Source organism: Schistocerca gregaria, chromosome 3 (assembly GCF_023897955.1).
Source record: "Schistocerca gregaria isolate iqSchGreg1 chromosome 3, iqSchGreg1.2, whole genome shotgun sequence".
NCBI lineage: Eukaryota > Metazoa > Arthropoda > Insecta > Orthoptera > Acrididae > Schistocerca > Schistocerca gregaria.
In genome coordinates this window covers 802,234,265-802,254,271 of record NC_064922.1, presented here as the reverse complement: position 1 = coordinate 802,254,271, position 20,007 = coordinate 802,234,265, and positions in this window count along the sequence as shown.

The window sequence follows — 20,007 nt, the reverse complement described above, 5'->3', positions numbered from 1 at the left end:
TTCATAAGTGCTCAATGGATATCATGCAAGCTACACAGAGCCCCATGTAAACACTTGCACATAGAACTCCGACAGTCCTAAAACCAATCACTGTGGAACAACAAGGGCGAATCACAAGTCGACACATGCAGAGTTTCCATAATCGGTCGGCGACCAAATACACTTGGTTCGATGAGACGACCGACCGAACGATATGCCAAGGTCATCCCCACTCAAGTTACATGTGTCGGAAACGGTCTGCCGGGTCATGGCTGCCCAGAGCTCACAGCAGCTCCATCCCGACTCACTTGTTCTCCATTCGGAACTCGGAGACACGGCGACCCTGGCACGCTGGCTCGGACTCAGCCATGCACAGGGAACTCTTGGCCATTCGCCACGCGACACATCGGCACAAGGAAGGAACCGACCCACGTCCGGCAAAATGACCAACGGACGGGGCCCAGAAACGGTCAAAAGACGAAATACACGTCGCCTGATGAGACGACCAACTGAACGACCAACCAATGGTCGTTCCCACTTCAGTATCCTTCCGTCGGACAGTAAATGTGTGTCGCTAGCGGTCGGCGAGTACCGGCTCTCCACACCCCACTGGCGCTCCGTCCTGACTGAACAGACCGCGACCCGGAAATACTAGGGGTCGCTCCAGAGATAGCACGACAGTGCACTTATGGATAAGAGCTGCTGCTGACACTCACAGGCAAGCAAACCAGCAAGTTCGTGACGCCTGTAAAACGAATAAGAACCGAGACGGCCGCACCGCAAAGATAAGCTGTCAAGCAATAAACGGCACGAACGCGAGCCGCTCACGGCCCAGTCGCCACGTCTGTCTCTGCTGCTGCCACATGGGGAACAGTAACAAGGTTCATTGTGAAGACAGTTTTCTATTAATATGTCGTCGTTCTGTCCGTGTAAATGTTTGTCCTTCTGTAAGAAAATCCGTTTTCTGATGTTACGTTGCTGTACGATTCTGCATTGCTGAGTGTATTGTCCTGCATGGCTGAGTGAACAATGTATCTGTCATCTCAGATGGAAGGGTTCGTGCCTGTTAAAATCCTTCATGGTGTAACTTAGGACTTTTGTGGAGTAGAGTCACGAGTTGTGCAGGCGCGAACCCAGTTTTACAAACACTTTATTAAACATAAAATATCCCGACAAACTGCCTATTTGCTTCTGTCTCGGGATCTTCGGCCAACGTTCGTTTGTTAATTTTACTGACGTTTCGCCAGTACGATGGCTGTCACTATCAAAGCTTCACCCTCCATTGCCGTTGGTGAAGCTTTGACAATGCCAGCCACTCGTGCTGGCGAAACGTCAGTGAAATCGTCAGACTAACGTTGGCCGAAGAACCCGAGCAAGACGCAAATAGACAGTTAGTCAACAAGTGATACAAAAGCCTTAACAATTTTGTATAAAGTATCCGTGTTGACATCCGGCAGTTAATAATATAACTGAACTTAATCTGCAGCCCAGCAACAGTTCTTGGAGGCAGCGTATAACGTCGTTGCTGGAACTGAACATTACAGGTAGCAATTGTTTGTCGAGCGGTCGAGATATAGTTTCTGCTCGGCAAGTGGCAACAGGACGCTCTCATGACAGAAGACCGTAACTTAACGGATTTAGGGAGAATACCGAGGCTGCAGTTCAACATCACATATAGTTAAAGTGGCTTCTGCGTCCGATTAAATATGAATAGAAATCTAGAAGGTTGGAAATGGTTTTCGCTTAGCGGGTACGAGAAAGTCCTATGAACAACGAAAGGATCAGCGTGGGAATGGCGTTTGCAGGCGGCGCAAGTCAGCTAGGCTGGACTGCAGGTAGCTGGACCCTCAGTAGCGTATGCAGCTCGCTCACGGCAGACAGAGCGCATACCTTAATAATCTGAAATGAGACCACGGAGATTGCTGTAGTAAATGCAAGAGTATTAAGCCAATGCACGGTCTGCACTACATCGTATAAAAAGTTAAAAATTACAATCATAAACCTATTTGCAATAAAAATACTTCATTCCATTACAAATGCTTACACTTACTGAGAGATGTATGATTCCATGACAGTCAACCGCATGTCTAGTAGTGACACTGAACAGTACGCGTGATCTCGATAAACCAAGAATATTACATTTTTGTTAAATATTCTATATTATTACATTTACGTGTCTCTGTCGAACCAGAACGTTCACTGCACGTCACCTGATAAAATGAAGTATTACATAGTTATTAGTGAGGTGATTTATTGTTATGTGGCTCTGGGAAAGACCAGTTAAATTCGATGTAGTGTGCGTCAATGAGAGATTTGAAGACTGTCTGGCAACCAGCGTATCCGGCAAGAAGCATCTGGAAAACACCACTACAAAGATACGAACTAGTAACAGCATCCTGCATAAGCTGTGTGGAATGACGTAGAGCTCCGCTGTTGAAACTCTGCTCATTTCAGCACTAGGACTAGTTTACTTTACTCTGGAATATGGTGTTCCTGTATGGTCCTACAGTGCACACAAATGGACTCTTGACGCACAGCTGAACAACACAATGACAATGATCAGTGGCTGACTAAGAACAATCCCCGTCAAATGACTGTCCACTCCTAGCCAGATTCCGCCCCTTGGAGGAGGACGAAAAGTACCTCTGATATGTGAGTTTAAAAACAAACAACGTAACCCTTCAAATCCATATCCATCAACACGTAGTTATCAAAGAAATAAATCCCCCTTGATCAAGAAAACCAGCCAAGAAACAGCCATGCAATTGTAGGTGTCAGTTCTACTTAACGGACTCGTAGGAACGAGACTGGAGAGATGTTTGCCTTTCGCATTGCTCGAACTTACCCTACATAAGAAGGATAATCCACCCTCTGACCAATCGTGCGGAACATGCACAACGTTCAACAGAATACTCATCAATCGTGGCAGAAGCGTATATTATCTTCAAAGGTAAGGTATGGTTTCATTTTCAAAATGTGATTCTAGAGCAGCTGGGCAGACCGCTCATGAAATTGCTGTAGAATGTTTCAACAGGGCCGATGGTGAAACTTTCGACGATTTTCTGATGGCAATTATATTATATAAAAATTTAGACATCTGTAAATTACAAGTGTTGCTACTTGTTTCGTATATGTAATATCGTGCTTAAAAATCATATGATACATAAAAAAATAACTGAAATGATTTATTCATCCATGACAAACGCTGATTATAATACGAATGAAGGTGCAGTGGAAGTACAAATATGTCAATGTTCATGAGATGTAATTAAAAATGTCAGCAGACACCTCACGACATAACCTTACAATTAGAATATGTATTTTAGTTACGGAATCATTCATGTAGTAATGGTGATCCATTTGCATATACGTCAAAATGTTGTGCAAAGTTTCTAACTTGATGGGGAGCTGTTCTATCTCACAGTGGTTGAAGTGTCATGACGTTGGTAGATGTTGGTGGTGGAAAAGATGCCCTTAGGAGCAGTAGGGACGGAGAAAAGGGGAGAACAGCTCGGGACATCAATCGAGAAGGGAAGCCCATTTTTCCAACACGGGAGACTGCGGCAGAGTGATCTGATTTTGTTCATGCAGAGATACTTAGTAAATTTGCGTATGCGGACGACCCGGCCATCGCATATCAACGTGTACCTCACATCAAGATAGATACTATACATGAACTAAAATTCCGCAATGCTACTCTGCCGAAACTATCCAGAACGACATGGGGCTGTGGTGCGAGCACATTGGGGACTTCCCCACTAGCCCTTGTCCACAGTGTGGCTGACTGTGTTCTCCAGTCTAGATGAGAAGTGCACACGTAACTAAAGCGGACCTTCAACTGAACGAGACATTTTGGACAATATCTATAACACTCCGGGCCACTATATATGCCTTCCCCCGTCTTAGCAAACATGGAGCCCACTCAAATCTAAAGATCACACAGAAAAATCCTAGACAACCAAGAACTACTTATACACCAAGATGTAGCACCTCGAAACACACATCCTGATTACCCTTGTGGAATATCAGCGAAGAGCTGCTTGGGTCAACTCAAAGACAGTTTGAAAAGAACGGTGGGCTGTAAGTCGACATAAGAATCGAAACTTTCTGGATGACCCCAACAATAAGATCGATGGAGTCAACCTCCCGAGGAAACTGTGGACAACTTTGAACCGTATCAGGTCGATTCGTGTAAGTAACTGATGAAAAAGTGGAGCCTATCACACAGTCCTGAATGTGACTGCCGGGAAATCCAATCAATGGACCATTTACTTGTGTTCGAAGTGGATGGCTATGAGGGCGAACTGAAGGTTATACACACACACCCTGCCTCAGCCATAGATTGGTTCAAGGACCCTTGTAATAATTTACAGTATTATAAGAACATACGTAAAGAATATTGTAACCCAGTAGAGAGATAATAGAATCTACATCTACATCCACACCCATACTCCACAAGCCACTTGAAGTGTCTGTGGCGGACGGTATCTTGAGTACCTCTCATCGGTTCTCCCTTATATTCCAGTCTCGTATTGTTTGTGGAAAGAAGAATTGTCGGTATGCCTCTGTGTGGCCTCTAATCTCTCTGATTTTATCCTCATGGTCTCTTCGCGAGACATACGTAGGAGGGAGCAATATACTGCTTGCCTCCTCGTGAAGGTAGGTTCTCGAAACTTCAACAAAAGTCCGTACCGAGCTACTGAGCCTCTCTCCTGCAGTCTTCCACGGTAGTTTATCTATCATCTAAGTAACGCTTTCGCCATTACTAAATGATCCTGTAAGGAAGCGCGTTGGACTCCGTTGGATCTTCCCTATCTCTTCTATCAACCCTATCTGGTACAGATCCCACACTTCTGAGCAGTATTCAATCAGTGGGCGAACAAGAGTACTGTAACCTACTTCCTTTGTTTTCGGATTGCATTTCCTTAGGATTCTTCCAATGAATCTCTGTGAGGCATCTGCTTTACCAACGATCAACTTTAAATGATCGTTTCATTTTAAATCACTCCTAATGCTTACTCCAAGATAATTTATGGAATTAACTGCTTCCAGTTACTGACCTGCTAAATGATAAGGGATCTTTCTTTGTATGTATTCGCAGCTCATAACACTTGTCTACATTGAGATTCCTTTGCCATTCCCTGCACCATGCGTCGATTCGTTGCAGATCCTCCTGCATTTCAGTACAATTTTCCATTGTTACAACCTCTCGATATACCACAGCATCATCCGCAAAAAGCTCAGTGAACTTCCGATGGCATCCACAAGGTCTGTTATGTATATTGTGAATAGCAACAGTCCCATGACACTTCCCTGCGGCACACCTGAAATCACTCTTACTACGGAAGACTTCTCTCCATTGGGAATGACATGCTGCGTTGTGTTATCTCGGAACTATTCAATCCAAACACACAATTGGTCTGATAGTCCATATTCTCTTACTTTGTTCATTAAACGACTGTGAAGAACTGTATCGAATGCCTTGCGGAAGTCAAGAAATTCGGCATCTACCTGGGAACCCGTGTCTATGGCCCTCTGAGTCTCGTGGACGAATTGCGCGAGCTGGGTTTCACACGATAGTCTTTTTCTAAACCCATGCTGATTCCTACAGAGTAGATTTCTAGTCTCCAGAAAATTCATTTTACTCGAACATAATACGTGTTCCAAAATTCTACAACTGATCGACGTTAGAGATATAGGTCTTTAGTTCTGCACATCTGTTCGACGTCCCTTCTTGAAAATGAGGATGACCTGTGCTCTTTTTCCAATCCTTTGGAACGCTACGAACTTCTAGAGACCTGCGGTACACCTCTGCAAAATGGGGGGCAAGTTCCTTCTCATAATCTGTGTAGAATCGAACTGGTATCCCATCAGGTCCAGCGGCCTTTTCTCCTTTGAGCGATTTTAATTGTTCCTCTATCCCTCTGTCGTCTATTTCGATATCTACCATTTTGTCATCTGTGCGACAATCTAGAGAAGGAACTACAGTGCCGTCGTCCTCTGTGAAACAGCTTTGGAAAAAGACATTTAGTATTTCGGCCTTTAGTCTGTCATCCTCTGTTTCAGTACCATTTTGGTCACATTTACTTTTGAGATAAGACCAAAATTTCTTACGATTTTCTGCCAAGTCAGTACATAGAACTTTACTTTCGAATTCATTGAACACCGTCGGCCGCGGTGGTCTCGAGGTTCTAGGCGCGCAGTCCGAAACCGTGCGACTGCTACGGTCGCAGGTTCGAATCCTGCCTCGGGCATGGATGTGTGTAATGTCCTTAGGTTAGTTAGGTTTAAGTAGTTCTAAGTTCTAGGGGACTAATGACCACAGCAGTTGAGTCCCATAGTACTCAGAGCCATTTGAACCATTTTTGTGGCTCTTTTCCATCTCTTACGATCTTGCTTGGCACGCATATTGTACATTGGTTTTGAAGTTTGTTGTTTTTGAACTTTGAACTTTGTCGGATCACTTATCGGATCTTGGTTTTCGGGCATCCAAGAATGAAGGTGAAGGAAATTACACTAATCAGATAAGATATTATGGCAATTTCCTACTAGGACGTTGGATACCGCCTTGGGCATTGTGAGCACTTGACGAAGTAACAAAAGCATATAAGCGGAGCAGATATGGACAGGGAATCACTCTACCAAACATATGGGCTGCAAATACGGAAATACGACCTTGAAAAAAATCAGATCATTATTACGCAGGACCCGTGGACGAGTATCTCGGAAACGGCGAAGCTGGTGGAATTTTCACTTGCTATTGTTGTGAGCATCTATGGAAAGAAGACAATGAATCTACGACTAGGGGATACGTGGTTGGACGTCCACGACTCTTCACAGAACGTGGGGTTCAGAATCTTGACTGCTCTGTAAGGTAGAGTACATGGCGATCAGTGGCATCTTGCCCGAAACAATGCTGGAGCACGCACAAGTTTTTCAGCCCACACCGTTCATCTTACATTGTTGAACATGGAGCGCCGCAGCAGATCATCCCTATAGGTTAACATGTTTACCCAACGACCCCACGACACGGAACCATCGGGATTCCACCTTTGATGAACAGAAACATGTCGGCTCTTCGGAAAAATCACAATTTTGCTACACTAGGTCGCTGGTCTTATCCACGAACGCCGTCATCGTGGTGAACAAACTGAAACGCGCCATGGATGCGGGCTGTTGGGAGAAGATTTCTTGGAAGCTGTGGTAGTAATCGAAGACTCGCTGAGAGATGTGAACCACTTGCATCCATTTATGATTGATGTATTTCCAGACGACAAAGTCGTCTATCAGCAGTATAATTGTCCGTGACTCGGAGCGAGAATGTGCTACAGTGGTTTAAGAAGCATTATAGTGAATTAAAGTCATGTGTCGGCGACGAAATTCGACTGATGTAAATCGCATGGAACCCACCAGGGTTGCTATTAAGCATCATCACCAAGTGCCAAAATCAGCGGGCAATTATTTACACGAATGACCTATGCGTAGACGTCTGATGCTACACACTTCCATAAACGTACCAGCAAACTGTCCGATACCTGATACCCAGAATCAGCGACTTATTTCGTTCCTAAGACTGATTAACATGCCATTAAGCATGTGGTCATAATGTTTTGGTTAATCAGTATATATACTGAACTCACGTCGTGTATTGATCTCAGAGGAGAAACTGTCACCTTTCGTACCACAGCAGATAATTCACGGAGTGATGATACATTTCAATAATTGACTTATGTGTACATATAAAACTACTTGTTAACTAATTAGTAGGAATTTCGCCCTTACTGAATAAACCATACTATGTTCTTAAAAGCTAAATCTTCAGTGTCGCCTATGTATATTACAAATGTTTCCATATTTGCTTATGTTCATTAACTTACAATTCGCATAACGAGGACGGTTTTATGTTGCAGCCGCCACTAAAGGATTTCATCTGAACGTAAAAGGTACGTCCATATGTGGACAAGATTTCAGTTAAAGGTACCGTATATTAATATCGGAAATTTGTGGACCGTAGCAATAGGTATAGGATGAGTGAGTGGTACAAACCTGCATCAGTCTCATCGGCCTGTTCGTGAAAATTATTATTTCATTAATTTTAATTTTTCGTATGGTGCGACAGCTACCATCCGTCCTCGAGTTAAACGGCTAGACTGACATACTTCTGGACTTCCTGCTGTCCCTAAATTAGAGAACATTTCAACGATCCAGTTTTGTTGGTCAAATCAATAAGATTGTATACGCAATATCACATTCCCCTCCAAAAAATGTGGGAGTTACATAAGGATACAATTTACTTAGTTCAGTGCTTAGCTCTTTAATTCAAACTAAAACGTTGTTCAGGGAATTTATGAAGTATTTGAAAAATAAGAGCTACTGAATTTTGTTGCTCTCACGTAAATATTTCTGTTATTTTTGCATGCACTTTAAATAAATAGACGTTATAGAACACTCAGATCTTCCTAGTGGAAATTATTTATAAATCGTTGCATTGAATACACCACCTATTTTCTTCAATGTACTCTATGACACATCACTCAACCGACCAAAACACTGTTGTCACTCACTAAAGCACCCTAACATTCCTTTACTTATGAACTGGAAGCACCCGTGTCTCCTCTCGAATCACCAACCTCTCTCCAGGGAAAAGACACCAACTGCCCCAGTGGGTCGGTTGTATGCACACAGCGACCACTGACCACTTGTGGCATACTGAATTCAGCTCCTGGGTGCACCAGCTTTGGAGAAGTCTTCCTGTTCTCGGCTGTCCACCGACTCCAGTGTGGCCACTTCGTCCACTTTTGCTCGCTCTTCTGTCCCAGCGGCGCTCTGGTGGCGCGATACTGAGACAAGCTGCCAAGCTTAACTTCAGCAGCGGGCGAAACAAACGTGCCTCTCGAGACGGCGCAATGACATCGCGTATGACACTCCGGGACCCACAGATTCTATATTTGAAGAAAAGTCATCGCGTCCCGACAAACACAGGTTATGACCATGAAATGATCAACCGCAGTCTCAGAAGACAACGATCCTGCGTCTCTCGTATTTCGACACGTGCTGATATAGTTTCCCCCTTCTCCATGACAAATAGCATGAGCTTCGCACAAACAAGTAACATTCACGTGCGGCTTTCGAATGTGTACTGTTTCGTTATATCCAGACTGTAAAACGTTTCTATCCTACCAGCTTTCTACAATTACCGCCGGCCGGAGTGGACGAGCGGTTTTAGGCGCTGCAGTATGGAACCGCGTGACCGCTACGGTCGCAGGTTCGACTCCTGCCTCGGGCATGGATGTGTGTGATGTACTTAGGTTAGTTAGGTTTAATTAGTTCTGAGTTCTAGGAGACTGATGACCTGAGAAGTTAAGTGCCATAGTGCTCAGAGCCATTTGAACCAACACTCGTATCTGTGTTTCTCCATCGTGTTTTCTAAAACTACCTATAGAATACCTATAACATCATATCATTGTTTCTTGTCTCTTCGAATTCTGCAAAGAACTATCTAGGATCGTTTACTACCCGTTCTTCTGGCTACATCTCTCGTGAACACTTTCGATACAGTCACTCTTCCAGTCCGGTTTCTTCCACAGTTTATCTGTTTTTCTTTCTATTCTACAAATTTGGAAACTTCGCCGTGGGACTGCTGAGTATTGTTTCTGTGATATGAAATTCCTTATGTAATTCATCTCCCAAATCTGAATTTTCCATTACCCTGATGAATTGCAGTGGAGGGTGTTACACTGACATACACACACTTTGGTGTTATAGCATATGTTGAATCAATATTTTGTTGTGCAGGGTTTGTTGGGATAGATTTAATCGAAATAGCCTTCAAAGATTTTTAAAATGTATGAATCCCATGTAAAGTGGTAACATTGTTTTAATTACAATTTCACCAAAATTATAAATGCTCCTGTCATAGCACAAAAAAATACTAATATGTCCATTGTAAAAGAAGGCCACTAATTTTACCAGTCATCTGGCAGCCTCATAGTCATTTAAATGGAAACATCTTGACATATTCGCACATTTTAGCTGCTTTTATCAGAACCTGTGTCAAGCAATATAATGCATCCTGTCAAATATATTGACATCATACTCGTTGTCACGTTGTGTAAAATGACACACGCCATTATATCATCCAACATGGCATTTTTCATGTCGTGAAGTGTGACACCATGTGTCATTAAATTTTAAGGTGGATGCATCAACGCTCTGGGATACTTGTTCATGCAGATGCCTCCCTCTCACTAGAAGTCTACAGATTGGTGTCTATTTGTACTGACACTCTTCACCATACATATAACAAGGGGTGCGTCTAAGACAGCTCACTGCACTGAGGGAGTAGTTTTATCTCGTAAAAATGTCGATTTGTTTAGATCTCAATGTCTCTCAAGCTGCCAAAGAAATCCCTTATTTTAAATGGCTACTTTTGGAGTATTATTCATTCTGGTTCCCAGCATTTACATAATTTTGACGTTAGACAGCCATAACTTGGCAAGCTATGTAATTCTTTTTTTTACCTAGGGAGGTGGCTAAACTAGAATAGGTTCGTTTATCTTCATACTACTCACAAAATGTGTGTTTTGCTCGTTAATTTCTATTGAAGCTTCACTTTTCAAATCAAGTTTTCAGTTCCGTGATAGCAAGCAATTATTTATTTGATTCAATTTAAATCGCACATTCAACTAATGTAAGAATGAATTATACGTGATATAATTAGATAAGATTTTAAACCTGCGTATCTGGACAAGGGATAAAGATGATTCGATAAAAAAGTGTCGTTTACGCTTTATCCATTTATCCATTTTTGTGAACAATTTAAACTGATTCGTACAGGTTGAAAGTACAGAAGCGGTTAGCTTCATCAAAGTCTCATGAAAACCATTTTCTTGCTAATAAAATATAAAAGAAGCAAGGCTTTTTTAAACGGCGAAAACGTAACTTGGATCGAGGTCTGATATAACAGTTGACCAAATTTGAACCGTCAGTCTTGCTCCAGTCTGGAGTTGTTTAAGGATGACTGTTTTACATATAATATCCGAATGAGGTTTTTTTTGCATGTATGGCGCACATTCGGATCGTGCCAGTAGCTGAGCATTAATTTTACCTCAATTAAAATCTTCTGCATAAGGAGTTAATTGATTCGTAGAGTTTCCTTGAGTACCAGCGTGACCGCATGTTCCTAACTGAAGTGGGAACTGACCACCAACTCCCCCTCGTCAAAAGAAGCCCCTATTCTGCGCGTAATCTTTATAGATACATTTGTTACAGTGCCTCTGAGCTTTAATGATTCACATATTAAAAACGCTCCTTATATTTAATCTGAAGTCAGTTTATACCTTTGCCTGATTGGAATCTACTTTCGTGGGATTGTTGATAATTGTGGCCTCCATTGAATATAACATAAAATGCCTGAATTTGTGTTATGAGTCTATAACGATTCATTTGATGTCCAATTTGATAGAAGAGAGACATTAAACTATTATTTGTTTTTGGAGAATCGTCTTCTTCCACAAATAATGTAATAAAATATTCCTTTCGTATAAATTCCCATGCGGCTTTTGTATTGAAACACCGTTTTCATTAGATTTCCGTTTCTTTGTACCTTGAATGACGTTATACACCTGGTGAGGCGTTACTCCTGGTAGCTCAGTATTTTCACTTAAGTTTTTTTTAATTTGCTGTTGTTAGTTGCTCTCCCCTCCACCTTTTATTTAATGATATTTCAAATTATATTTACGTTTCCTCACATTTCTCCAAGAGATTAAGCAATGTTTTCTTTAATTCGGTATTTCTATACTGTTTCATTTGATTGAAGAACAGGTCTGAATTTCTATATTGTTTCATTTGATTGAAGAACAGGTCTCTTCTACGATAATTGCCTACTCCCACTTAAGAATTTCTTGTCCTTCCATTTTTTATACTGTCAGTTTCTACGGATTTTAACCAAACCCTCCCATTTCACGTGTGAGCGATTCGTCTTTGCATTTTATATGTCCCTATCCCGCGTAATCGAACTGTATTTAAAGTTATGTAACAGGAAAGAATAGGTTTTTAACTCCGAATGTGATAATAGTTAGTTATATTACCCGCCAATACTAATTAAAATGAAATTAATAATGCACAGTATCATTTTGGTACCTGTGCAGAAGTGAAAATGCAGCGATAGCCGCCCTACAGAAAGTGAACCCGGTCGGCGGTCGATTTTACGACGTGCGTGTACCGCTACCTGACTGGACTGCCTTCCTCCCGCACGGACTACATATCGCTTCTAAGAAAAATACAGCTTTTAGGTCGCCCAGTAGGGTTTGATCATTGAAACTGCACAACATTACACCATTTTTTAACATTAACAACAATCTCTAAAAAAAATTTGACACCTGTTACCTAGCAAAATATTATTATTAAGAAGCCTTTTATTTATGATTTATACTTCTCTCAAAAGCGAGGTGTGAATAATAGGGCATGAGTTTCGGGATTGGTATACCACAAAAGATATTACACACACAGTACTTTACGTGTCATGCCTGGATTTGATCTTATCCTCACCCCTGTAGAAAACAGCTTGCAGCTATTTAGCTTAACCTGACGACAGACCCAACGACAGGAAAAATGTATATGTGAAGATTGTTATGGTCGCCATCTCTGAAGGAGCATTTAAATACATTCTTCCCGTTTATGTTTTTGAATGTCACAGAAGAAAATTTACACTAATGACTTGTGTGGCAACGATCTTACATCAAAAGAATATGGAAACAGACTCAGGTATCCTTATGTGGCTTAATTGCTCCAGCTATACTTTCAGTAGTTACGTAATGGTAATAATCCGCTAAAGCAAATTTACAGGTAAGAAATCTCATAAAATTGAACTTTACAATAGTGTATTTAAGCGTCCACACTAGTAACCCTTCAAAATGAATGTAAAAAATTATTGTAGGAAATTACTAAAACTTTTATATGACACTGAAAGACTGTCATAACATCACAATTAATTAATTACGATCTTTTAACTACATAGAATGAAACAAACTTAATTTTAACGTAATGTACACGGAATTTTGGATCGGCACCAGACTTTAGGACAATGATTCTAACAATTACTTTTAATAAAACTGTATTAAATCTTTGGTAAACTATGGGGTTAACTGTAATATCCTGAATACGGTTAATACGAAAATGTCTTCCCTTGTTGGTTTCAGCGGTAACGTGTTAAAGGCGTTGCTTGCTGAATGAAAATTTGAAGTGGCTGTTCACGTCTCCAGTGATGGAATTAATTTATAACTACTGTGCGCACGTAGTAGACATGTTAACTTTCAGTAGTGTCGGCTCCATATTCCATCATGTAAGACCACTCCGATATTCTTGCTTTCTGACACAAAATAAACTGGAGACGACTTCAGGATATGCAAGCCACTGCTACACCAAATACTAAGCACTTTCAGACCTCTGGTTTCCTTTTCTTTTCCTCCCTTGCCCTACTCTCACCAAGGTCACCCAAATGCGTGGCGGTCGAAAAGCCGTAGAGGATCCCATACTTTCATGATTTCAATTTGTTTAAATGAACTACATCCTGTAATTTCCTTAGAATGTTACAGTCAGTTGTAAGGTGTCAGGCAAATCCAACACCTTACAATGAAACCCTGACATGATAAGGAAATCCAGTAGTATGTCACATAGCTCGGAATAAATCGTGACATTAAATTAAGCAAAGTAGTACGAGTAACGAGTGAGGAAATGGAATACCACAGACTAACTAACACAAGAATGCCTAAATGCATGTCGTACCTTCCCACCGTGAGGCAGACGCAGTTCCGAGGGGAGAAACGAGGACAGAAGCCGAGAGCAGAACCGTGTTAAGCTAGTAAAGAGAGGGGCTGGGCACCCACGCCGCGAGCCTACCTGTACAACTATACAACCCGCACGTTTTAGCGTCAGGCTTTTTCGCGTCTCAGGTATATCAAGGACAACCCCCAGCCCATGTTAAAAGATAGAGCCCTCCAGAAAAGCAGTATAAATCTTACGATAACACAAAAAGGGCCACTACCACCCGCAAGTTTTAGCGTGAGACTTTTTCGCTTGTCTGTTACATTAGGATCACTCCCCAGCCCATGTTAAAAGATAGAGCCCTCCAGAAGAGCAGTATAGATCTTACGATAACGCTAAAAGGACTACACTAGCTGCAGGTTTTAGCGTGAGACTTTTTAGCGTCTCTGTTACGTTGCAAACTTTAAAAACATTGCCCCACCACGAAAAGTATAACGTTTCCCATTGGATAGACAGAATTTTTGTAGGCGGAGCTTAAGGTTAACATTGAGACCCTGATTGGTCAGATGAAAACATAGCCAGATAGTTTTTTTAAACTAACTTTGGTAAATTGTAGTAAGGAGAAGTTAGAGGAGATTTGGTTCCGAGACGGCAAGCTGGACGGCTGGTGCGCCGGCCGCTGTCGCCCTGACGCTGCCTAAACACCGACAAGGTAATGAATGCACGCGATGCCGCATTTTTGAGCGCATAAGGCTTCACTCTGAACTGCAGAAGACTCATCTGTTACACCCCCTTTTTTAGTAATACTAGTGTCGATCGTTAATTAAAACTCATGGTGTTCACATTTGCCACTTGAAATAAGGATCTGAAACGCGATGATTTTTCTATTTTATAGTTATTGAGAAGCCACATCAGCCACTGTAATTTGCGACAGGTTAAATAAGTAATTAAAGATAATTGAGGGTCACTGTAGACCATTTTTATAGTTTTCTCTTTCGTGAAACTTAAATTAAACTTAGATTATAGATGTGATATGGCATAGGTCATCCTTCGATCGATTGTAGGACTTGGAAATCCATTCAGGGAATATTCATTCACATTTTTGTTGAACGCAGTTGGTTTTTACCATCCTGTATTAAAACATTTCCTTTTATTAATAGTGCAATTTATAAACGATGTTTTGTGATTAGAATAAATTTCCAATGGTAAACTTAACTGCTTTTTCGACGTTATTTTACCAGCTAACTAAAAATAGGGAAGCCTTGAACCCTTTCCACTGTATTTAGTTAGAATTAAGATTCTTTTACAGGGAGTGCAGTGGAGCTGACGCTGAGATCATTTAGTATTTGGTTATATCATCGCTAGTCTCACTGAACTCTTCTGAATTCTACATGTTATGTGTGGTCTGGCGTCTCCTTACCAGCAACAGGTCCCAGGTTCAAACTAGTTAATTCCCTAAAAAACACGCTCAGAGCGTCGTTGCGCGAATGTGGTAGGGAGACACGATATAGTACAATCAGACACCACCATGAATGTTTAGAAAATGGCGGCCCTGCCAGGATGGTAAAATACCATGATTGTAGGTCGACCACATGCCTAATTAGGTCAGAAAAATATCCTGATAAAAAAAATTTTCGTTGAAAAAAATTTTTTTTTCTAAAGCCACATAGTCGAAGACAGTAGCTGCAGCGATAGATAGTAATAAGGTATTCAACAAAAAGTGAGACAGTCTAGCAGAGACAATAGCATAATTAAGTTATGAATATTGAAAATTGTTAGAATTAAGTTTTCTCTCCAATGCAAGCGCACAGGTGGCGGATACGTCGTTGACAAGTTGGTTCTGTCCCAACAAGTAAGTGAATGGATTGTCAGTCTTGGTAGTGTCAAGTCGTGTGAACAAAAAGGTTATGAAACGTGTGAGATCGTATGAGCGCATTTTGACGCGAAGTAGGGCGCGTGTATCGCTTTTAAAACAGAAAACAAGGGATTCGGAAAGATTAGCAATGGCATATCGAGACTTTGACCGAATTGATGTAGGGACCCAGTATGAAAATGGACAGAGAATAGGCAGTGTAACAGACGATGCAGTATCGCGACAAATAGGACAGATAACGCACCATAACGAGCATAATGTACGCCAAGGCACAGAAAACCTAGGTCAGTATACGACAGAGGAGCAGCAAAGTAGAGAGACCGTCGATGAGGATTCTAACTTGCTTCTTGAATACGTAGAACCCATAGTACAAGTAATCAGAGCCCCCTCACCACAGAGTACAAGAAATGCGAGCAGAAACGTGTCGCAGCAGAGGTCAATGCAATCGGTTGCGAACCAACACTTGGGCGAAAACACAGAGCGTAGGACGTCGGAAGAAAACGCAATAGGACCCAAAAATCTGGCGGAATTATTACAACAAATTACGGAAACGATGACAAGGCAGAATAAAGAAATTGCGAACCAAATTCAAATTCAGAATGCAGAAACCACGAGACAAATGCGTGAGATTAAAGAACAAAACAAAAAAATTCAGTTACACCTGAGTCATATTGAAGACGAGGCAAAAGAATCTCGAGAAGTGATAGGAAACTTAATAATAGGTCCCAATCAATTGAGAACAGACATTGACAAGGTACAAGCGGACTTACAAACATTGCGTAATGACACTGAGGACGAGATCAAAACATTACGTAACAACACCCAGGCAGAAGTCAAGAAACTAAAGAAACAGACAAACGTAATTACTAGACAAGCAGCAGGTACAGCGCGTAAAATTGTTGAAAACAGTGTGTTGCACAAACGTATCACCAAAGCAGCGCTGAAAAGATATGATAACCGCATAGTCAAAATAGAAGCGCAAACGAAGCGACAATTTCAGAAATTGCGAGCAGAGTTGTTACAAACCATTGAAGAGCGTAGTGAACAGGATCGAACAAGCACAGAGTCTGCAACCACATCCGTATCTGTAACAACACCGGAAAAACAAGCAATTAACGAAGATATTACGCATTTGCGATTCCAGTCACAGGAGGAAAGTAACATACGTGAAATCAGACAGCCTACACCGCGGGTACGCGAAAGTTACAGTGGACAATGTCCAATGGATCTACCACAACAGGGAAGAACGACGGGAGAAATGATCAGAAACAAAAGTGGCGAAGAATCGCGAATTTCATATGGAACTATGACGAAGTACGACAACGATCATTTCCTCACAGTCAGAAAATTTCAAAACTTTCGAGAAGGAAACTCATTACATCCACGAACTTTTATTGATCAATTCCGAGTAGGATTACCAGAACACTGGACGCTAGCACACAAATTAGACTTTATATGTGCATACATGTCAGGAACAGTCACAGAAATCATGCAAAATGTTGCAGCGACATGCCGATCGTACGAAGATTTCAGAGAGAAGTTTCTCTCACGATATTGTTCAAGGGAAGCACAGAACAGAGTGAAGTACGGATTATTACAGAACCCATATTTTGAAAATTCAGGAGAGAAGAGTCCCGTGAAATTTTTCGAAGTAATGGCAAACAAAAATCAATGCTTAGATGTACCATACAGTGGCGGAGAGTTAGTTAAATTATGCGCGATGAAGCTGCCATTGAAATACCAGCAATCATTAGTAGGTCGCGGAGGCAATGATGTCGAAGCATTTAAAGGTATTCTAAGGGAACTAGAGTTCGTATTCTCGGAAGATGACGGAAGAAAAAGACGAAGCGCACGTGAAAACGAAGGCAAAAAGCAGTGGAATCCACAAGACACAGTACGAAGAAGCAATAATTACGAACCACGTGATAACTTCGCACCAAGAAACGACAATAGATTGCAACAAAGAACCGGTTATGGATTTAGAAGAGAATATGGCAATAACTATAATTCACCCAGGAACGGGAACAACTATTACAGAGGGAATAACGACAACCGAAACAGGTACTGGCGAACCAATAGACCGACAAATTATCAACAAAGAAACCACTATCAACAAGCTGAACAAGAAAAGCGAATACAGACAGAAGAGGTTGAGGTAAGACCACCAAAACCCGAAAAACGTTCGAATTGACAACTAAGCGCCCATGCCAAAGAGAATGACGCACCGACCCAGGAAAATTGCAGCACCTTGAACAGAGAAATAAAAATCTTATCACGAGAAGAGAAAAAGGAAGAAACAAATCCGCAGGGACCAGATGAGAATACTGACGAGGAAGATGAATTACCAGAGGCATGCGCAACGAATGTAGGAGGAAAGGACGAAGTAATGAGTATTGCAGAGCTATTTGAGAGGGAAACCAGGGAAAGCGAATTCAATGAGGATAATGCGCAGTCGACAGAAGCTGAAAATAAGTTACGAGTGGGCACACAACCCAACGTATATAATGAAGGAAGTTATGAAGCGATAATTAGTGCATTTAGATGCGATTATGTGGAAGTAGCGACGAAGAAGAAGAAGATAGATGAGGATGAGGAAAAAGTAGAGGATGTAGAAGAAAGCGTAAATGAAGGAAGAAATAGAGAAGAGGAAATAAAAGAGAGAGAAGTAGCAGTCGAAGATTATCCTACAGAAAGATCGAATTCACAAGGGAAATTCCTAAAAAGGCTCATGTATGATTCAGTGGAGGATTCGTTGATGCAAGAAGAAGAAGAACAGAATCAACCCTTTCAAATTCAACCAATTGTGAAGGCCATGGTAAAGAATATCCCAGTCAATATTGTAATTGATAGCGGAAGTGAACTGACTGCGATCTCAGAAAATTTATTCATGCAATGTAACGCCAATGAGGAATTGCCAGTTCTGAAAACACGTAAGATTAAAGTAAGAGGTCCTATTAGAAACAATGCTGCGGAAGTTACGAGACAAACAAGGTTAACTCTTTCGTGCCAAGGTCAAAAGATCGAAGCCAACTTCGTGATTATACCTAAACTAACTGTAGATTTGATTATAGGTGCAGATTTTTTAAATGAGAGACGAGCGATAATAGATATGGGAAAAGGTTGTTTAACATTAGGGAATGTCAAACTTCTCTTTGAGCAAAAGCTAAAATTAGAAGAGATACCAGTTATAAACAAACAATTAAGAATGATGCGAGATAAAGAGGATGAAGAATTAGAATGGTATGCACAAAAGGGGGAATCGCCTTAACTAAAGTTAGAAGCCCATAAAGAAATCGACGAAAAATTACAAGAAGTTCAAGGTATTTCGGAACACAGCAAAAGAAAATTAGAGGATATTTTACAAGATAAAGCAGAGGTACATTTACCTAAGGCTGGCAGTATTAAACACTTTCAGTACAAGTTTGAAGATTAATTTTATTACTGGTAAATAATCAGCACAATATTTCAAGATTATGTTGCAGATAAGGTCGTCAGGAGAAAGAAGAATGAAGAGAGAGGAAGGTGGGAAAAAGAAAGTAGTTTGAATAATAACACCAATAGTACGATAGATTAAGGTGAAGGGATAAAGCGTAGATAGTCTAACAGCATGAAATACTAAAATGCTATACACCACGACACTACACAAAAATAAAAAACGAATTTGAGGATTCTTGAGTAGACGTTAAGACTCCAAGTATCTTAGAATTGTAACATTGAAAGGGCACCGAAATTTGTAAAGCTTTTTAAGAAGGCGTATAACAAGTAGATACTAGACATATGTTAGATGATTATAAGTAAAACTTTTGTAAGAACCATTGTAAAAAACTCCAGCAAGGAAAAGATGCAACGACCCACAAGTTGCAACGCGAGAAGTATCAAGAAAGAAAAGGACGTAATTAGCAAGACACGATTCCTACATAGCAGGAGCGTCGAGATAAGGGAAAGGCGAAACTAACAGACGGCCCTTGTAGCGAAAGTGGGCAATAAATGTGCCCGCTAGGTAGAACCTTGCTGGGATGGAACAGGAAGCCGCACAGTGACAGCCCTGCAGAGGCGCCACGGGACGCCAGGACACCGGATTTTCACCGCTCGTAAACCCCAGGGCGCCCCCGACTCAGCGGAGCGAGCAAAAAACGGCCGGACGAGAAGACCGCTTGGGCAAGCCACCACTGGCAAAAAATATGCGTAAGAGTCACACTACTGCTATTAAACAGCACGCTGATGCGCGAAACTGAAGAAGAACGTCCACAAAGTAAAAAGGACGCGCCCAAACAATTTATCAAACTGTTACTAGGAGGAGAACTTCAAAGCGACTAGTTATCAATAAATATTTCCATATCCTGCCCAGAGAAGAATCAAGAAGCAAGTAAGAAGCAGAGAAAAAGCAGGAA